This window comes from Balaenoptera physalus (genome assembly GCF_965194825.1).
Source record: "Balaenoptera physalus genome assembly, chromosome: 6".
NCBI classification, from domain to species: Eukaryota; Metazoa; Chordata; class Mammalia; order Artiodactyla; family Balaenopteridae; genus Balaenoptera; species Balaenoptera physalus.
This window is the reverse complement of record NC_138885.1, coordinates 90,550,844-90,571,413: the sequence shown is the minus strand read 5'-3', so window position 1 is coordinate 90,571,413 and position 20,570 is coordinate 90,550,844. Positions and strand designations below refer to the sequence as shown.

Below are 20,570 nucleotides of genomic sequence, written 5' to 3'. Positions count from 1 at the left end.
CCATTTCTTTGCCAATATCATTTAGGTCCTGTACCATCTTCAACAGATGTCATCCACTCTCTGAGGGGATGGGAAGCACGGTAATGTCTGAGGCAGCACATGCCAATTTTGGACAGCTCTGACTTTTAGGAATTTCTTCCTATTGTGTCAACATCTTCTCCTTAGAAACTTCACCTGCATCTGCCTCCGGGAGCACTGGGTCTTCATTATCTCTCATAGAAGCACATGAATACCACATAGCTCCTAAACCTCATTTTTCCTGGTTAAAGCTCCAGTTCCCTCAATCAATCTTTATATGACATGATTTTTCAGACTCTTCTCTCTCTTAGCTGCCCCTCTGGATGCTTCCTAGATTTTCAATGTTAAGATGGCTCAGAACTGAACTGAGTATTCCTGCCAGACTGTCTGCCTAGTACCTAGTAAAGTGGAATCACTCCCATTTTGTCCTATGACTCATGCTTATTAGCATGACAATCATATTTTCATTAGCTTTTTAAACCATCACATTGCATGATTTGCCCATATTGAGATTATAGCAACTCAAATCTCGTGGTCTTTTTCTTTACAATTATTACCAAACAAGGACTTCTCCATCCTTACTTTTCCATCTTTATTGTTAACTTTTATCTGGCCCACCTATAGTTCTGGCCTTTCAAAATCTAGCTGTCTGAGAATCACATAAAATATCAAGGACCCAGAAATATTAAAGTTCTAATATAAAATAACTGCTGGTGAGTGAAAGCAATGAAACCAAATAAACATACATTTAAATAAAGATAACTACTGTTACATTCATACAAAATTGAATGCAAAAATAAAATAATTCTTTTGAAAGGAAATATTAAAAATTATTTTAAAGTTATAAAATGAAATGCTAATAATTTAGTAGTAATGATTGAGATATAAATCCCAGATTGTTATCAGTAAAGGCCAGCAGTGTATGGGGGAAAGGCTAGGGAGAGTAAAAACATGCCAAATTCCTAATATCACATAATGAGAATCAGTTTTGTTTCATTCATGAATTTGATATTTTGTGAAATATAGGTTCACATATGATTTGAAAAACTTAGCAGCAACCACAAGTAAAATTAAAAAAATAGGATGTCCATGTTCCAAATCACTATGGAAGATAAAAGGAATCAAAACACCAATCATAGAGCAAAACCAGGCACACACAAAATAAACAGCAAAACATTACCCCAAAACAAAAGGAATAAACAAAACACTAGAGGAAAGGTCAAATATCAGATACGACAATTGAAGTAAATTTTGTAAATGTTCCAGTGAAAAAGCATACATTCCTTAGGATAAGCTTTAAAAAAAGATAAGAACTTTTAAAAAAAGACGAATAAAAGAATAAGTAGATTTAAAACAAAGTGATGCAAAAGTTTAATAAAAAACATAAAACATCACAACAGAGCAGAAAATGGTTACTATCTTTGACATATAAAGACCACATAATAATTGTCAAGGAAAGTAATAAATTTCCATTAGAAAAATGTATAAAAGGCAAGAACAGAATTCACCAAAGAAACACAAACAGTAATATTTATATGGAAGAACATTTAATGTCACTGTAGTCAATGAAATTCAAACCAAACAAAAAGAAAATTTGAGATTTGTTTATTTGCTTGCTTGTTTTGGCCTACCAAATCAACAAAGAATTTGAAAAGGAAATATCATTTTGAATGAGGGTAAAATGGGCTTTTTCTCAAACCACTGCTGGTGGTAATGCAAATTGGTGCAAGCCTTCTGAGTATAAGTTCAGTACTATGTATCAAGAATCTTTAAAACATCTTTTTACTCAATTATTCCACTTCTAGAAGTGTACTCTAAGGAAATAAAAACGCAGATAAATTTCTTCATAGTAAATTGCAAAATTTTTTATTAAAAAATAATTTAAAATTTCAGAATAATAGAGTAATAATTAAATAAATTATAATGTGTGACCAGTTCACTATGTTTGTAGAGTTTTTCATGTCACGGAGTGAAAGATTATAATCAAATGCCAAGTAAGTAAAATGTATGATTTCAATCCTGTAAATTGTGTGTGTGTGTATTTCCTCAGTTCTAAGGTACATTTTTCATATTTTAGTGCTTCTTATTAGGGTGAATTATACATTTAATACAATTCCTTTCTCAGCCCCAAAGTTGTTTTTAAATTGATGCATTATCTCACAATGAATTGCATCTTGAAGTCAAAGATATACTGTGTGTCCACATGCTTTAAAAAATTGCTTATATATTTAGAAAAGAAATGTTTTTAATAGAAAAAAGTCCGCTGTGGCATACCTTTAAAGGTTGCTTCTCACGTTGGTATTTAAAGAGGCTCTCTTATAGGAGTTCCTCTCTGCCATGTTGACGTTATGTGCCTATTACCTGCTTGTCTATTTACCTTACTAAAAAGAGAATGAAACCCACTTGGAGTGGATTCTCATTATGAGTAAACACTAGATCTTACTCATCAGATCAGCATTTTGTTTTGTAAGGGCAACAGACTACCCATTTAATAGTCCTTTCTGGAATTTTGCAAGATAGCAACAGTATGTCTACTTATTTACTGTTTCTAGAATCTGCTCCCAAACCCCATATTGTCCCCCTTCTGAAAATCCAAAGGCTTAGTTATTTCAGTCTCCTGACATACCTCAGGGTCTCCTTGATTCAATGATGACCCCAAGTCACCCCACAATCATGCCTACAATTCCCTTAGAATCCTGGGGTGCAAGTCCTCTGGAGATGGAATGTAAGATTCATTTAAGCAGACCATTCTTTTTGGAAATTTGTGTACCCTTTTAATCCATGCTGGATTTCCTAAGTTTTGAAGATAATTTTCCTTCATTGAAATACTTCTCTCATCTACTAACATTATACCGTCATTTCCAGTATTGTACATTTTACTTTCTTGTTCACATCTGTGATCTGAACAGAGTTGAAATGATAGGTTTTATTGCCTTTGTCACTTTTGTAAGCTTTGGCTTATCAGCACATTAACGATTCTGACAATTTTCTTATACATTTCACAATTTGTGTCCTTGGTTACATGACCTTCCTTGCATTTATATATGTATTCTTTCAAAATCTAAACTCATCAGAGGGTTTCTGGGCAGCCTTACTGACGTCTTTATCTCCACATTTATTCATCATAATGTGGTCAGAATTTCATTTTAGACCCCCATCTCTCTTATGCCATGTTCTCTTTCCAAGTCTCTCTTTACAAAACCATATTTGAACTTTCTCTAAGCTGCTTTACAAACTTTTTTTAATTCCTAAAGCATTGGGTACATGCCTGACTGATCAAAAATCTACATCTTAGATATTAGCAATTCCAAGATGGCATGATCACTTTCTCCTGCAGTCCCTACTGCTTTTATGGTTCCAGAAAATGAAAGATTTAAATGAATAGTATACTTTGTCAAGATAATTAGGCTCAGTAATTGATATCGGTGCGTAGTTTTGTAGCAGGGGTTTGCTAGGTCCTGATTGCTCAGTTTTATTCTGTAGCACAAAGTGAGAGCTGTCAATTTTGGGTTTTGCCCTTAGGGAAATGCAACATGACTGGTCCGGCAACTTCAGCTATAGCTTCATTTGAAAAGCTTTAAGGTCTACATACACAGTGTATAAGAGCATACATAGTACACACAAAGCGCATTGAAATCAAGACTCCAAAGTACCTCAACATGCTTCTCCAGGGCCCTGTAATTCATGACCACAATGAGCAGAACAGCAGTGTTCCTTGTTTATTCCATCTGAGTAACCCAATAGTAGTAAAATTAAAACTTTATAAACAAGAAGACATTGAACTCTTTAACAAATTCAACTATGTTGTGAAAAAGCCCGAATGGGTTTTTCAATGCAGACATTTTGTCCAGACGCTTAATTTGTTTGTCAGACCCAAAATGTGGGAGTTTCAGCAATTGTTATTTCTTTTCCATGTGGGACATAACAATATAACAACTTATATTGTTAGCATTTTGTCCTAGCCTTCTCTTTTAGGTTTTGGTTGAATTCTCAATTGAAATGATGATGTGTGTGATAGCTAAAGAGCATAAGTTAAGATATTTAACATCTGTTAGATGAGTGTTTGCCTCAGAAAGTCCATTGCGGTGAAGGAAGAAAATATTAGAACTTTAATTTATATTCACTTTTTATCTCTTCAATTTTTATTTTTATGGATTTTTATAATATATATAATATAGTAATACATTTATAAAAATATATTAATAGGTACATGTAAATATATCACAGGGGTTAAAACTTTTTTTTCTTAAATTTTTATTTATTTATTTATTTTTGGCTGCGTTGGGTCTTTGTTGCTTCTCACAGGCTTTCTCTAGTTGTGGCGAGCAGGGGCTACTCTTCCTGTGGTGTGCAGGCTTCTCATTGCGGTGGCTTCTCTTGTTGCAGGGCACAGGCTCTAGGCACGAGGGCTTTAGTAGTTGTGGCACATGGGCTCAGCAGTTGTGGCTCACGGGCTTAGTTGCTCCACAGCATGTGGGATCTTCCCGGACTAAGGCTTGAACCCGTGTCCCCTGCATTGGCAGGCAGATTCTTAACCACTGCACCACCAGGGAAGTCCCTAAAATTTTTTGATTGCAGTGCATGATCAAAAAAGTTGGGAAACATGGTGTTTTATATAAAAGTGGTCCCCAACTTTTTTATTATATATATACATACATACATATAATACACATTTATATAATATAATACCTATTCTCCCAGAGCTTGGAACTTATATTTTTCTACATTAAAAAATGGAGTCTCAGGAATTCCCTGGCAGTCCAGTGGTTAAGACTCTGTGCTTCCACTGCAGGGGGCACGGGTTTGATCCCTGGTGGGGGAACTAAGATCACGCATGCTACGTGGCGCAGCCAAAAAGAAAATAAATAAATAAAATAAAATAAAATAAATAAAAGGCAAATTTAAGGTTATTATTATTAAAAAATGGAGTCCCTTAGTATTTACTGAGAACACAAGAGAAATAAATATGCTAGAGTATGGAAAAATAACTTAAATTAAAATAGGACCAGTGAGGTTTGGTAAACATTAGAATAGGCTATAGAAGGAGAGACTTCTAGATCTCCCTCAATATTTGTTCTTTCTTCTTCCTTAGTAGCGGAACCTATGGCTTTTAAATTGTGTACGTTCCTGTTTCCCTTACTACCAGTGCTATTTGTAACTAAGTCATAACTCATGGGATGTAATCAGATGTGCTTTGGCTTATCAGTGCATTAACCATTCTGACAATTTTGTGTGCAACTTCTGAGATGTGTCCTTACAAAGAAGAGGCATGCCATTCTCCCCTTCCTGCTGGCAGCAATAAGGATGTGGTGGCTAAAGTCAAGCATCCATCTTGAACCATGAGGAAGAAGCCACACACAGAGGAGGATGGAGCCAAAGACAGAAGGACCATGGACTCACTATGCCAGCTCTGGACTGCTGACCTCCAGATTGCCATTATAGAGGGAGAAATTAACTTGTATCTTGTTTAAAGCACTGTTGTTTGGGGTTTTCAATTATCCACCACTGAATCTAATCTAGCGCAATAGTTAATCGAGACCGGGAAATATTTCCTTGAAGTACAGTATATTGAAGATTGCATACACTATGAATTTAGTTATATACACTTATTATTCCACCTTCATTGAATATTAATGAGTATATGCAGAGGAAAAGATACAATTTCTTATAGTTAAAATAGGAGATATGAATACAAACAACAGTAAAAAGTAAGAGAGGTACAATAAAAGAACTGGAGTTTAGGATGGAAAGAAGACATTATTAGGAGGAAAGAACATTCGATCTTGGCCTGAAGCAACAAGATGTGGCAGGGTTGGGGGGTGAGGTGGTCACACAGGCACGTGTTGAGAAAGCATGAAATGTTCATAAGGAAGGGTAAATAGATAGGAGGGAAAATTGTCCCAAGCTCGGTCTGAAATAAAACGGTTTTTGTATGTGAGACAGTTCACAACCAACTTTCTTCTGGAAAGAAATGAGCATTCCTGATAAGTGATTAAGCAATTTTCTGATGAACTTGAAGGCAATGAAGAGCTCTTCTGGGAAATCAACTCCTCACCCTCTCATCTGATGTTCTTTAACCAGATGATTTTTTCCTGAATTCTGCATAAAATTTTTATCTAAACAGTCTCTGTTCCTAAAACACCTCCTTACCAAGAGTGAATCTTTGAATTAGCCTCTTTGGACTTCTTGCCTGGTGGCAAGAAAGAAATAAAAATTTAGGCATGAGATTTTTCTAGCATAATCAATGTGTGCATATGAGAGCCTAGTAGTTGGTGAACCAGGTTAAATAATATTTGAAGCAATGAACACTGGGCTAAGGAGTTAAATCTCTTTGGTGGGGAGTGTGGAGCCATTTAAGGTTGCCAGAAGCACAGTAGATGTTCAAATGCATAGTTGTTGAACTGCGCTGAGGAGTTGGATGCAATCCCGGTAGTGCCATAGGGCCACTTGGCCAGGGACCACGTGCTGGGTAATCCGGGCAATCTGAGCTGCTTGTCCACCACTTGACTGAATCTGGGATGTGAAGATCACCAGTGACCTCCTGGTACTGCCCTGTACTTGGGCAGCACCAATCCCAGCCTTCATGCTTCTTGACCTATGTGGTTCATTCACAGGGGTGTCTCCCCTCTCCGTATGAAAATCTCCCCTTTTGGGCTGTCATGACATTGTACTGTCCTGATTCTGTTTTCCTCTCTACTTTCCTGACTCTTTCATCACCAGTCTTTTGTCTCTTCAGGGACTTTCTTCCTTCTTCCAGCCTCTGGATGCAGCCTTCCCAAAGTGCTGTCCTCTGCCTTCCTCTTTCTGCACATGCTTCCTCTTAGACTTTTCATACCTGATGGTACATCAGGACCTCCTGCAGTGTAGTAATATCTTTCACCATATGCAACGTAAGAGCTGTTCCTATTAGCACTATCTTGAAAACAGTAGGATAGATTGCCATAGATTTGGGTTGGGCTGAGATTTACATGGATGCATGGGGGGTGGACCAAATCACATCTCAATAATTTATCCCTAGGTGAGGATCCTATGCTCAGGTCTTTGTGTTTTAACCCCAGGAAATCTTTGTCTGACTTTAACACTAAAGAACTACCTTAGGGAATACTTTCCAAATTAGTATTAACAATATAGCTTATGGCACATTTAAAACAGGTGCAATTGAAAGTCTCATTTTGCAAGCCTGTGAAGTAGAATGAAAATATATAGTATGATTTTATCAAGGTATTTTTCTTTCCCGTATCTATTTCATCTCTATGCCTTGTTTATGCTTCTAATGGTGCAGTCATCGCAGGGAATTGTAATTTTGACTGTGAACTCCTTGAAAGCATAGACTATATCAGTTTGCTTCTGTATTGTTTAACACATGCTTAGCATACAGTAGATGCAAAACAAAATTTGAAAAAATAAATTAAAAAGAAAAATGATGTCGTTAAGGAAAAACAGAATTATGGAACAAAAAATTAGAAACTAGATAAAAGGTAAAAATAATATTGAGAAGTTTTTAGAGGTCTGAATTTGATTCATGACAAATTTTAAAGAAATGTCCATGGAAATTATGATGATTTGCTTTTATACCTTGCTATTTATCTTTTATTTTCAGTTGACACTCCTCTCTTCCTGACTTCCTTTGTGATTGTTTTAAAACAGATCTGCAAATTCTTGGACACTTCTACAGTAAAAAGGTGGAGACTAATTGCCCTTTCCTTAAACTTGGGCCAGCCAAGTCATTAATTAATGACTCTAGTCTACCAAATAGGATGAGGAGGAATCAATCCTATGATACTTCTGTGGCTAGGTTGGGAGAAATGATACAGCTTCTGCCTGACTCTGTATCTTGGAAGATGCACCTTTGGGGGCCTGAGCTGCCATGTTAGAAGTCCAGATACCCTAAAGCTGCCATGATGCAGAGAACAGGAAGAAAGACCACTTAGAGGAGCCCCATTTGCTGTAGCCGCCAGCTGTTTGAGTCTTCCCAGCTGGGGTACCAGGCATATGAATGAAAAAGCCTTCAAAATCACTCCAGTCCCTGACACCATTTCCCTGTCACCTTATGAGACCCAAAGGTGCCCAACTGAGCCACTCCCAAATTCCTCAGTCACAGAAGCACGAAAGATAATAGGTGGTTATTATTATTTTACACCAGTAAGTTTTGGGGGGATTTGCTCTACACAGTGGGTAACAAATATACCCTCTAGCTAAATTATCATCTCAGCCAGATTCACCCATTTAAGTGCATCATGCTTTTCAAAACATGCTAAGATTTGCATGTAATAAATTTATGTGCTTCTAAATTTTATTCCCATTTCTCGTATTTATCCCTGAATAGCTAAAGCAAGGGCCCTGTCACGCCAGCTTGAGAGTTACAAATATAGAAGTTCAGAACTTGAAGCTGGGACTTCCCTGGTGGTGCAGTGATTAAGAATCTGCCTGCCAATTCAGGGGACATGGGTTCAATCCCTGGTCCCAGGAGTTCCCACATGCCGTGGAGCAACTAAGCCCGTGTGCCACAACTGCTGAAGCCCGTGTGCCTAGAGCCCGTGCTCCGCAACAAGAGAAGCCACCATGAGAAGCCTATGAGCCGCAACTAGAGAAAGCCCACGCGCAGCAATGAAGACCCAATGCAGACAAAAAAAAAGAACTCGAAGCCTTTCAGAGCTACCAAGAATGTCACTTTGTTCACTGCCTGCCTGGGGAGAAAGGGAGACAGAGAGGGAAAGGGGCTACCAAGTGACAATGGAAGTCGATTAGCAGGTGATTAACATGCCCTGGCATCCCTGATACAGACAGAATGTAATTTTTTAGGGCAAAGCCATGTAAGCCTTTAAAGAAGATAGTATGTCCCCTTTCCTGTGAACTAGAACATTGGAGGGTGTGGATCTGGGAGAGGACACTGTGACCCCACCAGTGTTAAGCCCCTGAGATTCTGAAGCAGGAACAATTATAAACAAATACAATAAATCTTAAAAAGAAGGAATCTCTTATTTTCAGAGCTTTGTGTTTTGTTACAGGAGCTGTGTTCTTTGGCCTGACCAGAAGTGAGTTCTACATTCCTTTTAATATATGTAAGGTGCTTGGTTTGTTGGGTACTCTTTGTGGGACAGAAATAACTCCTGGCCAAAAGACACAGAAAAGCCAACTAGCCAGGGCAGTTTAGCTAATATTGCCCCAACTCAGTGACCAACTGGAAAAGGACATTGACCAGCTAGGAGATGGGGACAGCAGACATCTGAAGGGCAGCTTCTGACTTCAGAGGGTTCTAACGGAATTTTCACTTTTGAAATGGACCTGGCATTGCTTAGTTGTTTGTGGAATTTGGGGAAACTGCTATACACTTGTTAGACTTTAGCTTCTTATGATTTGACTCTTCCAGAATATGTAAAATGGGGCAGCAAGGGGGTGTCTATTTCTTTCAAACTTTCTTCGGCTTGGTTATAATTAGGGTTCCTGCATAATTGCATTGTGTTTCCCTCTGCCTGGAATGCCCTTCCCTCAACCTGTAACCACAGACTGCCGCCTTCATGAGCATATACTCCTGGGGAAGTTTCCCAAGAGCCCTTCCTCCTGCCACCAGAGTTGATCACTACCTCATTTGTGACATTGCTGCTGCTCATAACCTCTACAAGATCGTTTTCCATGCTGTGTGGTCATTATTTGTCTTCAGACATTATTTGCTAGGCCGTGAACTCTTAGAAGGTTGGCCCTTAAGTTTGTTTTTTGTTTGTTTTTGTTTTTGCCATGGATTAAGTACAGATGCTGTGTCTTTCCTGATTTCCTTATCACACTCCCTGGGCAAGTAGTAGGTGCTTTCCTAAATGGATCTCAACAGCTTGCCAATTGTGGAGAGACAAAAAGGCTTGTCCATAGAATCTCTCTAGATTGCCTGGCAGGAGTCAGCTGGGATCAGTTACTATCTATCGCCTCAGCAGGAGAGTCAGTGACTGGTCTCAACTTGCTATAAAGTTTCCAAGGGATATTGGTGCCAGGAAGCTGCTATACCCAGCACTGGTATGTACTTCCCCTGAGCCCCTGGTAACAAAATTTAGGTTGTTTTGCCCTCCTGCCTTGCCCCTCTTTATCACAAGCTGCTTTCATGAGAACCGCAGGAAAAGAACAGAAAAGGGGCTGGGTCTCACTCGTCCAGCACATCCATGGTGTATCTGGCTGTATGCAGTCCCACCACCCCTCTTCATGGGATGCTGAGAAAAGGGGCTACATGTCTACTGACTCTCTGCCTGTGTGTCCCAGTCTGTTCTGGGTGGTGATTATGCATATTTGACTGGGCCCTTTGCCTGATACCAGGTCATACCTTGGAGATCAAGTGATCAAGTAAAAATAAATAAGTAAGTAAATAAATAAATACAAAGTGTGTGAGCTTGGGAAACAAATGGTTGGTGTAAAAAAGCTAATTTCAAAGGTCTCCATCAGCCCATGGCCACTCTCTTCTCTTCTAGATGCCTTACTAATGCAAAAAGCCAGAGAGGCAGACGCTGTTAGCTTGCCTGAACATGTTTTCTCACCTTCCTCGTCATTTTGATTAGAACTCCCTTGATTTCTGCTGTTGACCCCAGTCAGAACTGATTTTTGTATCCTATTATGCCCTCTGGAGGTGTGACAAACTGTCAGGGTGATAACCCAGAGAACAGCAAGTGACTGCAGGATAATGAACTTAGTGGAAAGCTAGAACTAATAAATTTTAAAAAATTGTTTTTCATTGTTGATACCTGCTAAATTTGTTGCCACTTCATTTAGAGGAATTTGGACTTCAGTATTCCGTGCTCCAAAATAAAATATTAGGAGAATCTCTGCCTTGGAGTCAAAAACAGAAAGTTCTCTCCATGGCAAACATCTACCCCTTATCTTTATGCAAACTGTTAATCAGATTTGGGGTAAGATTGTTAGCTCAAAAAGGAAACCAGTAGGAAATATAGTACTCTCCCAGTGTATAAATCCATGTAAGGGTTACGCTTTCCGGTGGAAACATTATGTGTTGTCTAGTCACCATTTGAAATTTTAATTTTGAGTTGTGGTACTTGGCCAGGAAAACTACTATAACAGCCTCAAAACCAGGCAAAACCTTATTCTTTCGACTCTAGAGCTATTTTGGTATGGGTTTATAACATGGCTTTCTCTTAACAAAGTCTCCCCAGAATTCTATTTTATTATAAAATTCTCTAAACCTTGCATAAAACACTGTTATCTCTACCCAGATTACACAGATATCTAGAAAAGCGATTCAGCATTGTATGAAACCACGGCAGGGACAAAGGTAGACTCTTTAGTTCCTGGGTCTCCTAATTCTGTTCTTTTGTCATAAGCCGCATATGACTTCACTGGCTTTATGGTTTAACGAACAAAAGGTTCAGAAGAATCTTTGGACATCAAATGGCCTTCATGAAACAATGTCTTGATGAGTTAAGTGAAAACGAATCAGAAACACATGGACCCAACTTCCCTTGAAATATAAGAGGGCATACAAATCAAGGCAAGGAGCACTTAACGAACACTGGGTTTGGGTTTCCTGAACCTGAAATGTTAAAATAATTAGCAAGGACTTATTGAGGCTGAAAAGTGATCAGTTCCAGTATTCCTAACTCAAAACTGAAATGAAGAGAGGCGGAAAGGTCCTAGAAGAGAAGGGAGTGGCCATGGGGCACAGGGAGACCTTTGAAAATTAGCTTCCCCCTCACACCACTTTTTCTTCTCTTCTGCTTTGATTCCCAGGTTTCAGCTGAAGACCTACCTAAACTACTCTGAATTGGTTTGACACAAGTATTTCTAGTTCCTTCTCAAAGGCAGGAAATGATGACATTTGGTAAGACAATGCTCTGTTCATTCTTGACTTGGAGATAAATTCCTATATTGACCGTTCAGGAAGTTTGGTTACGTAAACAGGTTGAATTTATTTCTTAGTGAGCTGGACTTTTCAGCATTTCCCAAACCCAGAAAATAAATTTTCAGAAAGCACTGTAAAAAAGTTATAAGCAATAATTATTACCTACTATAATACAGATTTTGAAGTAGATCGTAAGCTTGGAGAAAAAAAACAAAAAATTTGAATTGTTTGAAACTGAGAGACAGCGGTTTCCTTGCTTGATTCTACACTGTATCTGGGATTCCCAGAATCCCTGCTCTGGCCCAGATCTTCTCCTTTCTTCCTTGCAGAGGCCTCTGGGACTCAGCCAGCTTCCCATATTCTTCCGCAGTTGCTTCCCTCCATCCTTTGTGATATTTTTTCCCTACATTCAAGTCTGGCTGCAGAATGCAAAGCGATTTCCCATCACTACTCCAGAATGCACATTATTTTTAAAGATTATTTTAGAGATTTTATTGGTAATCATCATGAGAAACTGACTAGGGCAACAAAAATATTAACCATGGGGAAGTCGCAGAGCTGACAGAATAATCCCTGGTCTCTTTGTTCCTGACTTTGTCAACTGAAAGCTTGACTGCAGTGGTCCTGCCTTGCCTCTTATCTCTGAAGGTAGATCTCAGCAGCCAGACCCCATTTCTTCAGGCCAAGTGTATCCTTGCTTTCACGATAGCCCTTGGCCAAGCCTGAAGATACTACCCAGTTTGCATCGTTAATATTTCCTTCTATCAAAGGGGGGAAGTTCCATCTCTAAAGCCCCGCCCCCCCTTTCTTTAAAAAATAGTTTTCATTTTTTTTTTAATTAATTAATTTATTTTTGGCTGCATTGGATCTTCGTTGCCGTGCGTGGGCTTTCTCTAGTTGCGGAGAGCGGGGGCTACTCTTCGTTACGGTATGCAGACTTCTCATTGCGGTGGCTTCTCTTGTTGCGGAGCACCGGCTCTAGGCACGAACGCTTCAGTAGTTGTGGCGCACGGGCTTAGTTGCTCCGCGGCATGTGGGATCTTTGCGGACCAGGGCTCGAACCCGTGTCCCCTGCATTGGCAGGTGGATTCTTAACCACTGCACCACCAGGGAAGCCCTCTAAAGCCCTTTTGATTAGAGGACATTTGTTCACTATTGTTCTGCATAGCCTAGAGTTAGCCTCTTTGGTCGTATTCTCATGTACCCCCTCCTATTTATGAAAAATTAATTTTTTTTAGCCATTTCAGACCTATCAATCAGGAGCTAACTTAAATAATAATATTTTTTATCAAATAATATTTGTTATCATTTAAATATGAAACATTTCACTTACTCATCTATATAGTATATATTTATGTCAGTTAGGCCCAAAATGTCTAGTACTATGAATTCAATGGGCAAGTGTGTGATATAATTCTCTTACAAATTGTGAAAGTATTCAGCAAAGGCCAAGAATCCTGGCTGAGGGGAACGACTTCATTAATTCATTCAACAAACATTCTCACATTGCTTCCTCTGGGGTCTCCACTGATAATATTGTAGCACATGATAAAAAATGACAACAATCTTTTGGGTTTGGGGAGCATTATTATGCCATCTGACACTCCCTTAGCTGCAAGACTTTCTTTCAGATGCTTGTATCCATTATTTCCTTTCCTGCTATTATAATAATAATTCCCTTCTATTGAACACCTATTAGGAGGCAGTCATATGACTTATGTTTTCTCATTTAATCTTTTGACAACCCTATGAAATAGGTAATGTGAGCCATATTTCATGACTGAGCAAAGTGAGACTCAGAGAAATTAATTTGCTCAATACTGAGCCACTGATAGAGTGAAAGAGTCCAAATTTGAGCCCAGATCCGACTCAAAAGCATATTGTATTCACCACATTCCTCTCTATTTTCTCAGTTGTTCTGAATAGAATGCCTAGAACTTTCAAAGAAAGGTGCTATATAAATCAGTTCTGATGATAGGGTGATCAAGGCCAGGAAAATCAGTCTCACTATTTTATAATTATACCACTATGGGTTCACAAAATATTAGAGTGGTAGGGACATTTATGATCACCAAATCCAACCCCGTTTTTACCTAGACAACAGCCCCCTAGAAAAAGAATGTTGTCTTCAGAATGACACTTAAGGCAAAACCAAGACTGCAGTCACATCACCCCACTTCTCAAGCCAGTGTGCTTTCCAATCTGTTTGCCATCTGATATAACCAATCAAATTACATTCAATCAAAAAGAAAAACTTCACCAAGAAAAAGCAACTCAGAAATCTAACTCAATTAAGCCCCAAAGCTATTATGCCTAAGGTCATTGCCAAAGTAACCATTTCTCAAACCAAGAGATCTGGGGAGACTTGTAAGTATTTTGCATTGGGTTCCAATGGCTGTCCAATCTTTGAATACACTGTTGTTTTTGACAGCTGGAGGTCAGTATATAAGAAGGTAGGGTTACAATCTTTCAAATGTCACCTGTACCAATGATATGAGCACTTGTTATAGTGATACCAATTGAGTCCTTGTTTTTCGTTTTTAGTATATAGTTGGGTTTAGAATCCCCGTTCAGTCATCTATAACAGCTTTTTGATTGCTTAGACTCAGAGCTCCTTATTAGCCCTAAATAATCTTCCTGTGTTTTCTTTTTCTGTTTGTCCCAAGTCCTAGGAATTCAGCCTGTTTTCCTAGTTCAGTGTAAAAAAATGATAGTGCAACCACAATTATTTTTATTGAGGTCTTGTTATATGCAGACACTGTCCTAAGTGCTTTACATGTATTATTTCACTAATCCTTATGAAGTAGATCCTGTTATTATTTCCATTTTATAGATCAGGAAACTGAAACAAAGAGAGGTTAAGTAATGTTCCCAAGGTTAAACAATTAGTAAGTGGTTGAGCTGTTCTGTACTATATGATTTTACTTTCTCCCTCCAAAAAAGGTCTCTCAGGGACTTCCCTGGTGGCACAGTGGTTAAGAATCCGCCTGCCAATGCAGGGGACACGGGTTCGAGCCCTGGTCCGGGAAGATCCCACATGCCATGGAGCAACTAAGCCTGTGTGCCACAACTACTGAGCCTGTGCTCTAGAGGCTGTGAGCCACAACTACTGAAGCCCGCACACCTAGAGCCGGTGCTCCGCAACAAGAGAAGCCACCAAAATGAGAAGCCCGCACACCGCAACCGAGAGTAGTCCCCGCTCGCCGCAACTAGAGAAAGCCCGCGCACATCAACAAAGACCCAACGTAGCCAAAACCTAATTAATTAAATTAATTTTAAAAAAAGGTCTCTCAGTTTTTCTTTGTTACTCCCAAAATACACACAGATGTATATGCCCCCTCTCATCACATTAAAACAAATAGTGTTTTGCTGGGAATGACTGCTACAAAACAAACAGAGAGTAACACAACATGAACACTGATAAGTTACAAGGTTACAGAATCTTACGAAGTTCTTTGATTGTGATTTGTGGTCTGTAGCTTATGACTGCCTCCTGACATGACAGCTGGAAGACCCAATGATCTTCTGTTCTCTTATTTCCCTGGGGATCGCAGTTTTTTTATTCATCTGTGCTTTTTCCTTGTCTAAAGAAACTGGGGTTAAAAAAAAAAAAAAAAAGCTTGTAGAACTGACCTGGGTGTAATATGATATGGGAAGTGGGTTTACATCCAAGAGAGCTATCAATAAAGAGACTTCTATGAGTAAAAAAAAAAAAAAATAAAGTACCCTAATCCTATCTCGTGGACTGATGTCTCCACTGAGACCCTCCAGACTTCATGGTATGCCCATCACCAGATTTCTGTGTAGTCCAGAATGATTGATCCCCTTGGGGGAGGAGGAGGAAGGAATAGGAGAATAAGGAGACAAAGAAATATCCTTATGAGTTAAAGCGTAATCAGCTTGTTTTCCTGTAGCATCTTACTGGTAAGAGTTGAGAGTGTACCTGGACTTTATTTTAAACAGGTCTGTCACTTACCCTTGTGGGGATGGTAAAGGATAGATACAATTTACTATGGCCATACTGGCAGTTGAACTTTTGATTCCTCGCCTAGCTGTTGCCCAGGGGTTGGTCTGTTGGAAGCAGGCAGGCACATTTCATGCAGAAATAAACTCCACTGTTTTTTATAATCTAGTATTATGCCGACACTTCTATATGTTATAAATAAAATCCTAATTAAAACCAGAAAAACCAAAGAAGTCACTAATGGGAAGACACATGTCTTGGCTCTGCCACTAATTAGTTTTGTGATTTTGGCAGATTCTTCAACTTCTCTGGGACTCAGTTTCCTAGTTTTTAAAGTGAGAGAAGAAACAACATTTCTAAGGTATCTTTTAATTCTAACATTCTTTGATTGATAGGAATCATGTGAATAAAAGGCTTTAGAAACTTGAAAATCTAGTACAGTAGGGGAATGTTGCTTTTCTATTTTGAATTTTATCAGACTTTGTTTGATTCTGAATTTTAAAACAGAATTGAATATTTTTCAATTAGCTTTCTATGTAGCCCCAAACACATATCTAATTCAGGAAGAAAAAAACCCTAGAGACTTGTTGGGGGAAAAAAAGCAGTGTTCTTCGGTTTTCTTAGACATTAAATGGCTCATTCAAAGCAACATTTTGATAAATTGTGTAAATGAGGGAGGAACATATGGATTAAATTTTCCTTGAAATACATACGTACTTAAAAATGAAGAAGAAAAAGTGCTTGGCAAAGCCCATTTGGGGTTCTACCAAATGGGAAACATCTTAAAAATAGTTGAAAATGCAGTTTTATCTCAAAATGCCGCCATATTCACCTACCCTTATTGATTATATATTCTAAAGTTTGTTATTTATTCTCCTTGTATTTATTTTTGCAGTTTGTTTTATGCCCTGGGGGCTTGCTCAATTTTGCTACCTTTTTTCCCCTTTTTTAACAGAGAGCATAGTCCATTAGTCACTGAAGAGCACATCACAGTATCTATTGCTTCCTGTGAGATTCCTGTTAATTGGACTTCTGTGGAGGTTTCAGTTTGATCTCTCCTGGGGTAACAACTGGCATTAATTCATATTGCTGTAATGAAAATTTCTAAGGAGCACTTTGTGGTAGAGAAATAAAGGGGATCTGGTCTTTGAAGATGTGGAATATGGTAAATAACTTTCCAGTAAATCATGCTATTGCAGTGGAAGAGCTTTGAGGGAAGACAAGCCCAGAGTTTCCTGATTATATATAATTCAAAACCAGATAATTCAAAAGACTTAGAGATAACATTCCTCCGGATGGATAGAAGAGTTGGTTTGTCAACAGATCCCATAGTATAACTTGAAGAAGAGAAAAATTAAAAAATCTTAAAAATCACAGATTTCTGATCAAATTGGCAGTCCTTCTTAGTTTTAGGGGTTGAATTTATCTCAGTAAAATGACTCAGTGCAATTTGTGTAATTACTTTACAGCTCTCTGCAGAAACTGTGGAAGTCACATCTTGGCAGATAAATGTACGGATTCAGGTCACTTGGACATACTCCTGAAACCTGACATTCTGGGTAAGGTTTTTCTCCCCTCTCTTTACTTCTCCCCCGCTTCTTTTAATCTAATCCATTTAGCAAGAATGTTATTTTGTCATGAAAATACAAGGAAACAAGAACATTTTCTTGGTGTTAAAATCTCAGACCCTAGAAGTTGATACCATCAGATACAGCATTCTACTCAGGATATGTCCAAGGCAATGATAAGATTTATTTTCATAAGAAGGTAACAATATCTTCCTTATCTTTTGAGGCTAACCGTTAGAAAACAGAAATACATTTTTACTGTTGGGTTGTCCTTTTTCTTCTGTAGTATTGAAATGTCATATGTTATTTTTAATAATTATTTTTCCATGAATTCTTTATAATTAAAAAAAACTCCTCATTGGGCTTATATATTTTACCCATGCAAAACTGCAAATAGAATGTATACAATTTCATTAGCTTTGAAATGAAAAATGTTGTAGGCAATTTTGTATAACAACTCAGTAGCAGATACAGAATGACTGACATCCTTGGAACTTCCCATTTGCTTGGTTTTATGTTTAAAGGCCCATTCAACATAACAGAGTATATTTGAAATATAAAGGAAGTAATTTTGAAATTCTTTATTCCATTTACTTAGGGAATATTGTAAGTAATGTTATAAGATAAATTTTGATGTCTGGTAACCCAAACATTTAAAATTTATATTATTCTATTCTTCAGTCTTTTTGTTTGAAATGTAGTGGCATATTCAGAAAATCTGAAAGAGAAAGAGCAAATTAATTATTTTGCTAATGGTATTGTGGGAAATTATTTCAGTTTATGAATAAAGGAAGCTAGGTATTAAAACGCTTTCCTCACTGTAAGGTGTTAATTTGTCATACTTAGGTCAGACCTAAGTATATCATGGTGGTTTGAAAACTTAGATTATTGTCATAGTTTCTTAGTTACTAAGAGAAATTACATTGCAAAAAGACTTTATTGAGGTATCATTTACATATCATGATATGTACCAATTTAAATATACATTTAGATGAGTTTTGACAAATATATACATCTGTGGAACCACCATCTCTAGTCAAGATATAGAATATTCATATCACCCCCAAAATTTCCTTTGTTTCTCTTTACCATCCATTCCCTCCCTTAAAGGTCCTTGGCAACCGCAGATTGACTTTATACCATAATAGATTAGTTTTGCCTGTTCTAGAATTTGATATAAATTCAGTTGTATAATATGAACTCTTCTGTGTCTGACTTCTTTCACACAGCATCATATTTTTGAGATTCATTCATGTTGCTTGTATTAGCAACATGTAGTTTGCTCCCTTTACTGCTGAATATGTTCCACTTTATAACCATATCACAATTTGTCCATGTGCATTTCGGTTGTTTCTACCTTTTGGCTATTATGATTAAAGCTGCTATGAACATTTATGCACAGATCTGTGTATGGACATATGTTTCATTTCTCTTGGGTAACTACCTAGGTGTGAAATTGACGGGGTGTATGATAAATATATGTTCTACTTTTTAAGGAACTGCCAAAATGTTTTTCCAAATTAGTTGCACCATTTTATACTCCCATTAAAAGTATATATGAGTTCTAGTTGCTTCACATCCTCACTAACTTTTAGTATTATTATGATTTTTTAATGTTAGCCATTCTAGTGGTGTGTAATGGTATCTTGTGATTTTAATTTGCATTTCCCTGATGCCTAGTGATGTTGAGCATCTTTTCATGTGCATATAGGCCATTTGTATATATTCTTTTGTGAAGTGTCTGTTTAAATCTATTACCCTTTTCAAATTGGGCTGTTTGTCTTCTTTTTGAGTCGTAGGAGTTCTTATATATTCTAGATAAAAGTTCTTTGTGATACATATATACTGCTAATTATTTCAAAAACGTTTTGGGGCAATATTGTACCAGGAAATATTATATCCTGTCAATATTTATCTGTATGTCTTGTAAAAAATAAATTTCCTCTAGACAACAAAAAAAGTAAACAACTCAATTCAGAAATAGGCAAAGGAATTGAATAGACATTTCTCCAAAGAAGAAATATAAATGGCCAATTAGCATGTGAAAACATGCTCAACGTCACTAATCATTAGGGAAATGCAAATCAAAACCAAAGTGAGACACCACTTCACACCCATTAGGATGGCTATTATAATAAACAAACAAACGAACAACCCAAAACCAACGAGTGTTGGCTAGGATGTGGAGAAATTGGAACCCTTGTGCATCGCTTGTGGGAATGTGAAATGGTGCATCTTCTGTGGAAAATAGTATGTTTGATTTTTCAGAAAAAAATATAGAATTACCATATGATCCATCAATTCCACTTCTAGGTATATACACAGAGTATTGAAAGCGGGGACGTGAACAGATATTTTTACACCAATGTGTGTAGTAGCGTCATTCACAATAGCTAAAAGGTAGAAACAACCCAAATGCCTTTCATAGACAGATGAAAGGATAAACAAAATACAATATACACGTGCAATAGAATATTATTCAGCCTTTAAAAGGAATTAAATTCTGACACATGCAACAACATAGATAAACCTTGAAGATGTGCTGGTGAGATAAACCAGACACAAAAGGACAAATACTGTATGATTCCACTTATATGAGATACCCAGAGTAGTCAAATTTATTGAGACAGAAAGTAGAATAGTAGTTACCAGGGGCCAGTGGTTATCAGCTTAAAATAAGATGTTATAAATATACGATATTTTATGTAAACCTTATTGTAACCACAAAGGAAACAACTGTAGTAAATACACAAAAGTAAAGCAGTCAAAGCATGCCACCACAAAAAGTCATCAAATCACAAAGGAAGACAATAAGAGAGGAAGCAAGAAACAGAGAGTCTACAAAACAATCAGAAAACAATTAACAAAATGGCAATAGTAAGTCCTTACTTGTCAATAATTACTTGGATTAAATGGATTAAATTCTCCAATCAAAAGACATAAAATGGCTGAGTGGAGAAAAAACAAAACCCATCTATATGCTGTTTACAAAAGACTCACTTTAGCCTTAAGGACACATGTAGACTGAGAGTGAAGGGATGAAAAAAGCTATTTTAAGCAAATAGTAGCCAAAAGAGAGCAGGGTAACTATAGTACTTATATCAGACAAAATAGTGTTTAAGTTAAAAATGGTCAAAGAGACAAAGAAGGTTATTAAACAATGTTAAAGAGGTATATTCATTAAGAA

General features: G+C 37.5%; 1 protein-coding gene and 1 long non-coding RNA gene across 4 annotated transcripts in view; both read left to right on the top strand.

Annotated features, from left to right (window-relative positions):
- The window catches only part of FTCDNL1 (formiminotransferase cyclodeaminase N-terminal like), a 191,532-nt gene extending 182,935 nt beyond the window's left edge, over window positions 1-8,597 (top strand). The window contains exon 7 of one of the 2 annotated variants that reach the window (XR_014265186.1): window positions 7,619-8,597. The gene's annotated coding sequence lies outside the window, so the exon portion shown is untranslated. Of the gene's footprint in view, window positions 1-25; window positions 81-7,618 lie in introns of those variants that run through there. The other variant, XR_014265187.1, reaches the window with a different exon arrangement.
- A 4-nt stretch (window positions 8,598-8,601) lies between these two features.
- LOC309663390 overlaps window positions 8,602-20,570 on the top strand; it is an 87,929-nt gene continuing 75,960 nt past the window's right edge. Inside the window, exons 1-5 of one of the 2 annotated variants that reach the window (XR_014265231.1) lie at window positions 8,602-8,769; window positions 11,740-11,830; window positions 16,110-16,176; window positions 16,771-16,855; window positions 17,285-17,374. This is a non-coding gene — a long non-coding RNA (uncharacterized lncRNA). Of the gene's footprint in view, window positions 8,770-9,026; window positions 9,054-11,739; window positions 17,375-20,570 lie in introns of both variants that reach the window. The other variant, XR_014265232.1, reaches the window with a different exon arrangement.